We start from the raw sequence: 13,366 nt of genomic DNA, 5'->3' as shown, positions 1-13,366 counted from the left end.
ACGTTGTAGGGCTTTGGGTTACGGTTTCTTTCCTTTTTCCTTCTTTTCTTTTGGGGAATTAGAGAAAGGGGCTGTTTCTTTGCTGAAGCGGGTTCAGATGTACTCCAGGGCTCAGGACATTGGGGCGCGGGCAGCTGCCCATATTTTCAGCAGGATCGGGTTCGCCATAGCTAGAGGAGTGGGGGCCCAGATTGTATCTCGGCTCCCCTCCAACTTCTTGTAGTTCATTTGATTTTTGTAGCTTGTTAAGCTTGTAACGTTTTATAATAATAATAATAATAATAATGATAATAATAATAATAATAATAATAATAATAATAATAATAATAATAAATTAGATGATTAACTAACATAATTAAACTAAAAATTACCGAAACAAAGAAAAATAGATAAAATAAGAAAATAAGATCTATAAATTAATAAAAATTGCTAATTACTCGAATTAAGCTACTAAACATAAAATGGATGAAATGAAGGTTAAAAAGGATAGAATTAGATTAAAAATAGGAAAAATAAAGTGAAAATAAGTTAAAAACTACCCCTAGGTGTGACATAAATGTCACTCATCAAACTCCCCCAAGCTAAGTTTTTGCTTGTCCTCAAGCAAAACAAGTTGAAAAACGGGAAGAGAATGAGATTTATTCAAATAAAACGAAAATAGAGAAAATTAAGGATGAGAATATACACTAACTCACTGTCGTAAGAATCACGATTGCATTTAAGCACATGCAATAAGCTCTTTAAACCCCTAAATCTCTCTAGAGGGCGAGTGAGATCTCGCAAGGGTTTCCAACAAGATTAACCCATAACTCTTATTAAGCACAATTAAGACAATCCGTCCAAAGTCATCTCATCAAGTAAGGTTCACCAAACATGGTCAATTCAAACAAGCTTTCAAAGCATAACCATCGTCAAGATGCATCCACAAGCTAGGAATATAGGGGATAGACTAATCTAAGGTGCAAGAGAAACACAATCAAAGCATCGAATCATCAATTAGGTTCACTAAGGCATCGAAAAGTCAACAATTGTTCTCAAATGGATAAATACGATCACGACCACCTAAAATGCACATTGACTCCCCCAAACTTGACTTTTGCTAAGAATCTTGGATTGTAAGATTAAGAAATTAGAGTAATGCGTCTAGAGTCTCGATTCTTGAGCCGCAATGACATTCATCATCACTAGGGAAAAATTTACTTAATAAATCTAAAAGCTCCCACTCAATCATCTAAACTAACCCACTTTCACAAGAACTTGTGGTATTTACCACTTATTGACTCTATTTTTTCTTTTTGTGAACTTTAATAGGCTTATTATGCCTTACGGGCTCATTGGCACCACTTATTGACTCGAACTTGACTCTTAGGCTTTCGCCTTGTGTGCTCAAATGGCACCACTTATTGGACTCGAAACATTAATCACAATGTTTTTTTTCTTTTACAATCCAATTAACTCTTAGCATTGGTCTTACTTGAGGGAACAAAGTGCACCAAAGGGAATTAAGCTAGCAAAGAAAATTCCAAAAGAGAACAAAATAGAATCTTTTCAAACCAAAGATTATCATTTAGAATCATCGAAAACTTTTTCAAGTAGAGACTCAAGCAACAAAGATTAAGCTATCCCTAATCGCCCTAACTCACACATGCAAAAATCTAAAGGAAAAACCTCTACTCAATTATCCAAAAAGACAAGCAAGGGAATCCACATTATAAATCATCAAGATTCTTCCTTTGGACGAACAAATCTTTTTTGTGCTTTTATTTGATAAGTGTATTTTCCGTCATTGATAGAAAACAACCTATGCAAACAATATTTATAAACCACTCAACTAACCGGCTAGCGGTAAGCAAAGGGATCGTCCCAAAGAAACGGTGGTTATCGAGTTTGAAAGTCAATCTAGTTCGAGCAAGAATTTGGTTTTGAATTGTCACTTTTAAGAATCTAAAAACTACAAATTATGCTAAATTGAATCAAGAAAGGGAGATGTTAGGGAGTCGGGGATAGACTAGGGAAATCGGGGGAAATGAATTCAACTATCTAGCAATGATGATCATGCAACGAAGTGACGATTAGGCAAATAGCATCTAAAGACGAATCTGCCACCTCTCGGATAGGGAACGCTAAGCGTCTAATCCACGGAAGAGCTTTCGCCTAATCCTAGATTAAACTAACTAGCATATAATAGGCACCGCCATTTGATCACACAAGATAGGACCACAATCTCTTGCCAAACCTAACCTATGGTTCCACGTGATTCTAATCGAATACCATTTGCAACTACCAATCAATTAGCATGGATGTCCTATCATCAAATCATATTTAATCACATGAATCAATCAACAATCAATCATCAATTTTCCCTAATTAAGCCCCTAGATTCTCCCCTTTCCCTAACCTAATTCTACTCACTAATCATTCTAGATATTAAGCAATCCATTAATTCTAAGCTAGCAAGCATGAAATTGAAGGAGTAAGAGAAGAGAATTTAAGAATCCAATTACACAATCAACTAGGAATTAAGAATCAAAGTAACTTCAATCAATGAAATCAAGAATTCAAGAAATTAAGGAATTGAAGAACAATCAACAACAAAGGAAGAGCAAGAATTAAGAAACTAAGAATTAAATTGCAAAATTGAAGAAGAGTTAAGAAGGATTACAAATTGAAGCTTGAATGGAGGAGAGTTTCTCTCTCTAGAATTTCTGAAAATCTACTTTTAGAATCTCCAATTATCAACTAAAATTCTACTCCCCACAAAATAAATCGAAAAATCTATTTATAAGTTTCCCCAAATAGAAGCCAGAATTCGAATAAGAGCAGCCCGCGCAGCGATTCGGTCGCACGTACCCACTGTGCGACCGAACGTAAATGGATTTGTTCGACCAAATGCAGTCCTGTGCGAGCGAAGACAGCGAAGATCATTTCCTTCGTCCTGTGCGACCGAACGTAAAATCCTGTTCGGTCGAATGGGGTTTCTTTGGCTCAAGTCTCCCTTGCGGCTCTATTCGGTCGAACAAGAAGAACTAATCGGGCGCACAACTTTTGTGCGGTCGAACTCAAAAAGTTGTGCGGCCGAACAAATACTCTGCTGTCGAACATAAGGCCTTGTACGGTCGTTTTTCAATTTTGGGGAATTCTGTCTCATAAATCCATTATGTGCGACCGAACAACAGAGGGCATTCGACCGCACAAAACTGGAATCTCCTTGAGCTCCATTTGCACTACCTGTTCGGGCGCTCAAAACGCCACTCAACCGCACAAGCTCTATTTTGGCTCAAATTCACTTGTTTTCCATCATTTTTCATCAAGATCACCTATAAAGCACAAGATGGAACAAAACTTATAAATCTCACACAAAAAGCTATAAAAACTCTAAAAAAGCAAAAAAACTAACAAAAATCTTAGGCTAAGAGCGACATAAATGTCGCTCCTCAAACTCCCCCAAGCTAAGCGTTTGCTAGTCTCTAGCAAACTAAACTCAACTAAGGAAGAATGAGCAACTAATCAGATTCTAAAAATTTACCAAAATCAAAATCTAGAAAATCTAATCAAGGCAAGACTAAAATGGAAAACATAAACCAAGAAAAGAAAGAAAGAAAAGAAGAAGAAAAGAAAAGAGAAGTAAAGAAATTAAACTACAAAATTCAAGATGGGCTTTATTATGGAACAAGTATAGAAGAACACTAATATTACTAATCAAATAAATGAGTACACGCTAACTAATGTCCTAAACCAAGTGAAAGATTCGAGCATCAAGCAAAGTGAACTAAGGGCAAGCACTAGTCAATCCCCCTACATCCGGGCATACCACGTCAAATCTCTAGATCGTATCCACCCTTGAGAATAGCGTCTCAAGACACCGCGAAGGCGCCAGAAAATCAACATTAGGCTACCCGACATCTTAGCATGACAACCTTGTTCCTTAAGCTTGACCAAACCCTCCCTCCACCGACAATGACTCAATTCTAAAGGGTCAAGAGGGCTTTTAGGGCGTAACGTAGGCTAGGGGTAAGGCGCGGAACAAATTTGGCCATTTGGTGCTCATACCTAAAGTGAAGCGCAATGATAGAACTAAACTCAAGTATTTTGAACCAAACACAAACTCGTACCACTTATTTGGGGTACCCCCAAGCTTATTCAACAACAATTCTAAACTACAACTCTTTTTTGCGTTTTTTCTTCCTTGATTTGATTTTCCTCTTTTTTTGTGTTTCAAATGAAACTTTTCATGCCTTGTTTTTTCTCTATTTTTGGCTTTTTAAAAAAAAAACTTTACTCTCTTTTTTTCTTTTGTAACAATTATTCACTATATACAACATTTTTCCAAAACTTTGCCATTCATACCAAACATATTCATTTCTCAACTTTTAATTACTCCAAAACAACAAGCATCATAACTCTAAGCTTCACTATCACTTCTAAGGGTGAAAACAAAACAAAGGCTATTAGGCTTGTAATGTGCTCATAAGAAATGAAGGGTCAAGGCTCAAATGGCTAGCAAAGGGGCAAATGCAAACAAAAACATATGAGAAAAATAAGAAAATAGAGTCCTAAACTAAAAAGAAAAATAGTCACTGAAAGAAATGCCTCTATCGTCCCCTAAAGTAGTTCGGTCGCGGTCTCGGGAAGGAAATGGTCAAACTCGGGAGACAAGAAAGTCAATGCTAAGGATCCATGCCACTCAATATATGAAAATGTGTTTGGGCTTATTTTTGAGCATGAACCTCACAAGGGAGCAAATACCATTCTCTCCGGCTTCAAATCACTAGAGAAATTGACACCATCTTACCACAAGCCAAGAGTTCATGATGCATGCTACCCATAGTTCAACCAACTTTCTTGACACCAAATCCTAGACTCGACCCAAGACATTAAGAACCGTGTAAAAATCTACCAATTAGGAATAAAAGCATTCTAATCTACAAGTTCCAATTTTATATGCCCCAATCAAGAATATTGCCTAAGAAAACCTAGAAAAACTTGCCTTGACAAAAAGGAAATCAAAACAAAAGAAAAAGGAAGAAAATAAGAAAACACACCAAAAAGGGAAACAAAAAGAAACAAACAAAACAAACAAAACTAAAATCAAACTAAATCAATCTAAAAACAAAGAAACAAGCACATAATGGTATGATTCATAGCAATGAGCATCAACAAGTAGCCAACCACACAACAAAACTCCCCCCAAGCTAGAATTAGGCCATGTCCTCACGGCCTAAAACCAAGCAAGGAGGGGCACAACTACCCATCCAACCAAATGCCCCAACATGATGTATGCCCGTCCCCCAAAGTATGCAATAGAGTTAGAAGGATGTTACCGGAATTGTCGTGGGAGCAAGTCCCGCAAAGAGTCGTTAAAACCCGAACAAACTCACCAAAATAAAGACGGGTAAGGCAAAAGGTGGAAAGTGTGAACCCACCGCAATGAAACATACCAAAACAATGCATAGAAGCCGCGGGGTGCCTCCCGGGAGCGCTCGTTTAACGTCATTAGCTTGACGAATCCCCCCAAAGCTCATGGGGGGACAAGAATGAGACCAATACACGGGTTGCCTCCCGGTATCGCTCGTTTAACGTCATTAGCTTGACGAACCCCCCCAAAAGGTCAAGGGGGGTCAAAGACAACCAACCTTGGGTCAACACTAGTCAACATGCATTTCTTTGCCCCTTTGGGCACAAAGATCTTACCGACATCACCATTCAATAGGTGGAAACCAAATAATCCACCAACATGCCCCTCCTCGTGACTCGATGGACTCTTAGCTGACTTCTTGGCTTTCTTAGCCGATCCATGAAACACTTTGGAGGGTTTAGCTCCATTATCATCATCAACATGCATTTCAAATATCTCGGGGATGGTTACAACATCTTCAAGCTCATCCCCAAGCGCCTTTGGGACTCCATGGACATTCTTGTCATCAAGAGTGGACCTAGCAAGCTCATTAGCACACTTAGGAACATGAAAATTGTTAGTAGAATTAGCACAAGAGTGTATGTTCTCAACACAAGCAAGAGTGTCAATTTTCATGCAACTTTTCATTTTAGAGCAACAATGTTCATCAATTGCAAGCTTGAAACTAGCCTTGGCGTCTCCCGCTTTCAAAGTGATTAGTCCTTCTTGCACATCGATAAGAGCACCCGCGGTGGCCAAAAATGGCCTCCCCAAGATAATGGGGTATGGGAATCCTCATCAATGTCCAAGACGACGAAATCCACAAGGAAAGTAAGCTCGCCAACCACTAGGGGAACATCCTCAACCTTGCCTATAGGATACTTGACCGAACGGTCGGCAAGTTGCAAGGTGATGTTGGTTGGGACAAGATCTCCAACGTCAAGCTTGGAAAACACCGAATAAGGTAGTATACTGACGCTAGCACCCAAATCACACAAGGCATTGCTTATTTCAAGCTCCTTAATAGCACAAGGGATAGAAACACTTCCCGGGTCTTTGAGTTTGGGTGGCGTTTTGTTCAGAATGATAGCACTACAATTCTCGGTGAGGTTCACGGTCTCATTTACGTCAAGATCTCGCTTCCCACTCAAGATTTCCTTAAGAAATCTCGTATAAGAAGGGATTTGTTTCAAAGCATCCGTAAAGGGGATAGTGACATACAATTGTCGAAGAATCACAAGAAATTTTGCGAATTGCACATCCCATTTGTGTCTATGGGGATAGGGGGAAAAAGGAGTTGGGAGAGGAGAAAGAGGAGTCTCCTTCGACTTATCACCATCACTCATGTCGTCGACACGAGACTTCTCTTCTGCATCATCACGGTCCGAGGACTCATTTCCCATAGAACTCTCACCCCTAGAGCTAGGAGCTTCAACATACGTAGCACTATCATCTAAGGTCTTCCCACTCCTTGTCACAATGGCATACAATTGCTTAGGAGGTTGACCTTGGGGTGGGAGACTTGTATTCACTTGTTGCTCTTTGATAGTGCTAGCTAGTTGAGCAAGTTGGGTCTCAATCATCTTCAAGTGAGTGTTGGATTGTTTGAATCCATCCTCAAACTCGACATTCTTCTTGGCTTGCGCCCCCACAAACGACTCCATGAGAGCCTCAAGATTAGACTTGAGAGGCGGGAGTGGTGGAGGTTCAACGCCATAACCACTAAGGTTTGCTTGATATTGGTTGCCAAAGGTCCTCGGTCCATTGAATCCGGGAGGTGGAAATTGAGATGCACCATAAGGAACTCCCGAGTTCAAAGGATAACCCCCACTTGAGGCACCCCTAAATTGCCCATAAGAGTAGTTATAACCCCCTCCACCTTGATGGTTGGGATTATAACCCCCTTGGTTGTATTGGCCTTGATTGCCAAAACCTTGAGCTTGACCATAGGGCGCTTGGCTTTGATAGCCTTGTGCTCTATAGCAACCTCGATTTTGGCTATCATACCCACTTCCTTGGCCATAGCCTTGGTGGGGACCATACATGGAGGGCCCTCTAGGTTGCCTAGAAAAATTAGGATTGTTAGGGTTATCATTCCTAGACCTCTCATTGATGGCATTAGCATACTCTACATCAAACTCTCCTTCATACGAAGGGCCATAATCCACAAATGACAAGTTATGAACTAAGGGGCATGCATCGGGGGAATGACTATAGTCATGGCAATTTTCACAAAAGAATGTGCCCGGAGGCATTGAGCCATAAGAACTAACCTTGCCTTTCCCCTTAGAGAGAAGAGTGGCCGAGGGAGGAGGGATTGTAGACGGTGATGGCGATTGGCTTGGTGTATTTTCGAGCTTCTCCAAGTGTGAGGTAAGCTTCTCTATCATCCGTGCTTGCTCTATGGCGTACACCGAACCCTTACCATCTTCACTTCTACCTTTCCCAACATAATTCCTTGTGCCTACATGCCAAGATTGGTAGTTTTGAACTACATCCTCAATGATTTCCTCTATTTGATCCTCAGTTTTATTCATAATGGGGCCTCCCGCGCCCGCATCAAGACTTGTCTTCGAACTTGGACTCAACCCCAAGTAAAATGTTTGGAGCAACAACCATTTAGGAATCCCATGGTGTGGGCATTCCCTTTGGTACTCCTTGAAACGATCCCAAGATTCGAAGAGTGACTCATCTCGCTTTTGCTCAAAGGATTGGATCTTGTGGTGACACTCCGCCGTCTTCCCAGGCGAGTAGAACTTGTTTAAGAATGCACTTGTCACTTCGGTCCAAGTGCGAAGTGAGTTGGGCTTGACCTCCTTGTCAAGCCAATCACTCGCTCGCCCAAGTAGAGAGAACCGAAACAATGTCAACCTCACATAATGCGATGTGACACCATTGTGCTTGATTGTGTCACAATAGTGCTCGAACTTTTTGAGATGTTCGTGAGGTGATTCATTACTCTTCCCACAAAAGGGGTGGCTTTGCACCAAATTGATCAAGGCGGGCTAGATCTCAAAGTTGTTGGCACCCGTTTTTGGGGCTTGAATACCATATGTAGCTTCGAATGCCCCCGGTATTCCCAAGTTCTTAACCGGGAGCGCCATGTTCTCAAAAACCTGCTCACTCTCTTGTTGTTCCTCACCAACACTCAACGATGCGAATCTGTTATTGCTTGATGAGCTAGACCGTACACGCCTTTGTCTCCTAAGTGTCCTCTTCAATTCAAGGTCAAGAGGATGGAGGATCCTTTGACGAGCACGCCCCCTAACAAGCATACAAACTCAAGAAAAACCGTGAGCAATGCCAAGGAAAAAGAAAGCTAAGCGAAATTGCAATGTTTTTGTATTTTCTAATGATGAACTAGTCTCAACTAAAACTCAAAAACAACAACCGTTCCCCCGCAACGGCGCCATTTTGATAAGTGTATTTTCCGTCGTTGATAGAAAACAACCTATGCAAACAATATTTATAAAACCACTCAACTAACCGGCTAGCGGTAAGCAAAGGGATCGTCCCAAAGAAACGGTGGTTATCGAGTTTGAAAGTCAATCTAGTTCGAACAAGAATTTGGTTTTGAATTGTCACTTTTAAGAATCTAAAAACTACGAATTATGCTAAATTGAATCAAGAAAGGGAGATGTTAGGGAGTCGGGGATACACTAGGGAAATCGGGGGAAATGAATTCAACTATCTAGCAATGATGATCATGCAACGAAGTGACGATTAGGCAAATAGCATCAAAAGACGAACCCGCCACCTCTCGGATAAGGAACGCTAAGAGTCTAATCCACGGAAGAGCTTTCGCCTAATCCTAGATTAAACTAACTAGCATATAATAGGCACCGCCATTTGATCACACAAGATAGGCCCACAATCTCTTGCCAAACCTAACCTATGGTTCCACGTGATTCTAATCGAATACCATTTGCAACTACCAATCAATTAGCATGGATGTCCTATCATCAAATCATATTTAATCACATGAATCAATCAACAATCAATCATCAATTTCCCCCAATTAAGCCCCTAGATTCTCCCCTTTCCCTAACCTAATTCTACTCACTAATCATTCTAGAAATTAAGCAATCCATTAATTCTAAGCTAGCAAGCATGAAATTGAAGGAGTAAGAGAAGAGAATTTATGCATTCAACTGCACAATCAACTAGGACTTAAGAATCAAAGTAACTTCAATCAATAAAATCAAGAATTCAAGAAATTAAGGAATTGAAGAACAATCAACAACAAAGCAAGAGCAAGAATTAAGAAACTAAGAATTAAATTGCAAAATTGAAGAAGAGTTAAGAAGGATTACAAATTGAAGCTTGAATGGAGGAGAGTTTCTCTCTCTAGAATTACTGAAAATCTACTTTTAGAATCTCCAATTATCAACTAAAATTCTACTCCCCACAAAATAAATCGAAAAATCTATTTATAAGTTTCCCCAAATAGAAGCCAAAATTCGAATAAGAGCAGCCCGCGCAGCGATTCGGTCGCACGTACCCACTGTGCGACCGAACGTAAATGACTTTGTTCGACCAAATGCACTCCTGTACGAGCGAAGACTGCGAAGATCATTTCCTTCGTTCTGTGCGACCGAACATAAAATCCTGTTTGGTCGAATGGGGTTTCTTTGGCTCAAGTCTCCTTTGCAGCTCTATTCGGTCAAACAAGAAGAACTAATCGGGCGCACAACTTTTGTGCGGTCGAACTCAAAAAGTTGTGCGGTCGAACAAATGTTGTGTTGTCGAACATAAGGCCTTGTGCGGTCGTTTTCCAATTTTGGGGCATTCTGTCTCAGAAATCCATTCTGTGCGACCGAACAACAGAGGGCATTCGACCCCATAAAACTGGAATCTCCTTGAGCTCCATTTGCACTACCTGTTCGGGCGCACAAAACGCCACTCGACCGCACAAGCCCTGTTTTGGCTCAAATTCACTTGTTTTCCATCATTTTTCATCAAGATCACCTATAAAGCACAAATGGAACAAAACTTATAAATCTCACACAAAAAGCTATAAAAACTTTAAAAAAGCATAAAAACTAACATAAAATCCTAGGCTAAGAGCGACATAAATGTCGCTCATAATTATTCAATCACTTGAGACTTTTTTTTGGATTTTCTAAATGTTTTTTTTTTTGTGATTATTTAACAAGATTTTGAAATAAAAGATAAATAAAAGAAATAAACAAAGAAAATATTTTTGGATTTTGAATTTTATAAAGAAAAAGAAAATAAAGAAAGTAAAAGAATGAAGCCTCCCCCAAGCTATCGAAAAGCTATCCCCCCAAGCTAGAATTAAGCATTGTCCTCAATGCTTGAAACAAAGACTCAAGGGAAGGGAGGGGGGAAAGAAAACACGCATTTACCCAATATACATAGTTCCGCAAATCACAACACATTAGAGAAAGAGAAATGAGGCAACCAAATCAACATTTTCAACCATCCAACCTCATGCCTTATCAATTCATATGCTCAATGAATCCATAGAGTAATAAAAAGAGGGAGAGGAAAGATACTACCGGATAGTAGGTGGGTGTAAATACCCGCAAATGATCCAATTTCTCCATTTGTAGTCAACTTTCTCCAACATTGTGCTTTGCTTTCCTTATGCTATCAAGAATGAGTGCTTATTCCACATAAGTACCTAAAACAAGAATTGAAAATTAGGATAAGTAAGAACAAAAATAAAGAAAATGAAAGCAATAAAGCACGGGTTACTTCCCGAGAAAGGCTTGTTTAAGGTCCCAAGCACGACCTTTCTAGTAAATAACACGACAAAGAACGCAAGAGTTTGTCAAATGCATCGGCACACATTTCAAGGAATAAAACATATGCAATGCTCAAAAGAAAAGCATGCACAAAGATTAGTGTCATTCTATGCCCACAAGGAGAAGGATGCCGAAAAGAAGTAGGATCAAAAGGGAAAATAAGAAAATAAGAAGAAGAAAAATCAAAAGAATTAGAAAAAGAAGAAATAATCGGCAAACTCTCCTCAACAAAATCTTTTTGGGGGGCAATCTCACTCTTTTCCTTAAACATGATCGAATTGGACACTTTGAGAACAATGGAGGCAAGATTATCATCAAATGGAGGTGGTTTGAGAAAAGAAAAAGGGTATGAGATGGGAAATGAGGGAACTAGGCCAAGCTTTCTTGAAAATGGGACATAAGGGGAAGGGGTAGAAACAAGGGCTTCACAAAAAACTTCTCCCACATCACAAGAATTCAAAACATAAGCTTTTTCGACCAAAGGATCCTCAATCAAGAATTTTTCCTCAAAATCACCATTATTTGCCTCAAAAGCATCCCCAACCACCAAATAAGATGTCTTACTTCCACATTGACCAAAGGAATCACTCAAGGAAGAGGGAATATGAGAGGATGTGTTCTCTAAAAATAGCGGAAAGGGAGTGAAATTAAGGTCACTTGAGATAGGAGTAAGAGACTCAAGAATCGAATCATCAATCAATAAGGGCTCATGATTCTCTACACCCTCAACTAACCAATCTCCAAAAGAGGCTACCTCACTCTCCTCAACATCATGATCCTCATCTTCATCATCCCAAAAATCACCATCAAGATTTAGACAACTCTTTCCCAATTGATTTTCATTCACAATATTCATCAAATCATCATCAATAATAGCAAAATGGTCTATGGGTTTCCGAATAGCATTGATTTTAACCTCAAGAAAGGTCATATGATCGGCTATTTGGTTGGCCCTAGAATTAAACTCTTTAATGCAATTCTCAAGGAGAAGCTCCAAGTTAGATTTTGATGATTCCGAATGCATAGAATTTTGAACATCAACATGGGAAGAGGGGTCATAATCAAGCATGTGAGATTCAAAATCGGGGGTATGAGGGAGATCATGGGAATTCGTGCAAATATTTGAAGGAATTTGACAAGAAGCATCAAACATATTTACATTAGAATGCAACTCATCAACATGAGAATAAAGGGGAAGGGGATTAGAATCGTGCACATTTGATTCACCATTAAAAACATGTGGAGCTTCAAGGAAATTCATGAAAAAACTAGAATCAACATTAGAAACATGAGAATCCCGAACACATGTCCCATGATTGGTCATTTCCCAATCATAGGTATCTCTAGCTAACCAATTATAAAAAATTCCAAGCTTCATCCAATGATTTAGCCCGAAACCCACCATGAAACATATTCTCAACCATTCCCCTAGTAAGCTCATTAAGACCATCATAAACTACCTCATACAATTCCCATAAATCAAACCTATATTCACTTCCAAGAGATTCCTCAAGTCTTTTAAAATACATCCAAAACGGTTCATGCTCAAATTGAGGAAAAGAGAAACTTGCCATTTTTTGAGTTTATCAAAATAAAACAAATAAATAAGAAAAACAAAAACAACTATGCACAATGATCTAGACTCATCTAACTAACACAAACTAATGCAAACCGTAGTCCCCGGCAACGGCGCCATTTTGATCAAGGGGAAAACTAGGTCGTTACTAGTCTCACTTAATCAAACAAAAACCTAAACTAATCACTAAACACAAGTAAAGCGGCAAGTAAGGGTCGAAATCCACAAGGACTAAGGTGCGCTAATTTATGCTAATCAAACAACAAGCTAGGTCGGAATAGGGTTGGAAAAGTCAACTAACCAACTAAAACTAAACTAACTACCAAAGGACAAACATGGTAAAGGAATGAGATCAAACACCAACAATAATGAAACAAGTACACGATCAACAATTAAGAATGATGATACATAAGCAAAGTATGAATGATGTGTTGGTTAGAAATAGATCCCCAAATGACTCCCGCCTTGGATCAATTCTTAGAATATTCGAATGCGAACTCCTGTCCTACACACAACCACCCTTAGGTCACGGTTAAGCACACACCAAACAATACTCAACTTAGGTCACGATCGCTCGATTTTCCTAAAGTCAACTACCCCAAAATCTAAGTCATACACAAGTAG

General features: G+C 39.4%; 1 non-coding gene across 1 annotated transcript; it reads left to right on the top strand.

The window, feature by feature from the left end:
- The first annotated feature begins 8,020 nt into the window (after positions 1 to 8,020).
- LOC130462226 (small nucleolar RNA R71) lies at positions 8,021 to 8,126 on the top strand. The gene has a single exon (XR_008922338.1). It is a non-coding gene; the product is annotated as a small nucleolar RNA R71 (small nucleolar RNA).
- The last annotated feature ends 5,240 nt before the right edge of the window (positions 8,127 to 13,366 follow it).

The sequence above is a fragment of the Spinacia oleracea genome, chromosome 5 (assembly GCF_020520425.1).
Source record: "Spinacia oleracea cultivar Varoflay chromosome 5, BTI_SOV_V1, whole genome shotgun sequence".
Taxonomy (NCBI): domain Eukaryota; kingdom Viridiplantae; phylum Streptophyta; class Magnoliopsida; order Caryophyllales; family Amaranthaceae; genus Spinacia; species Spinacia oleracea.
The sequence above is the reverse complement of the archived record's forward strand: the minus strand, read 5'-3'. Positions and strand labels throughout refer to the sequence as shown.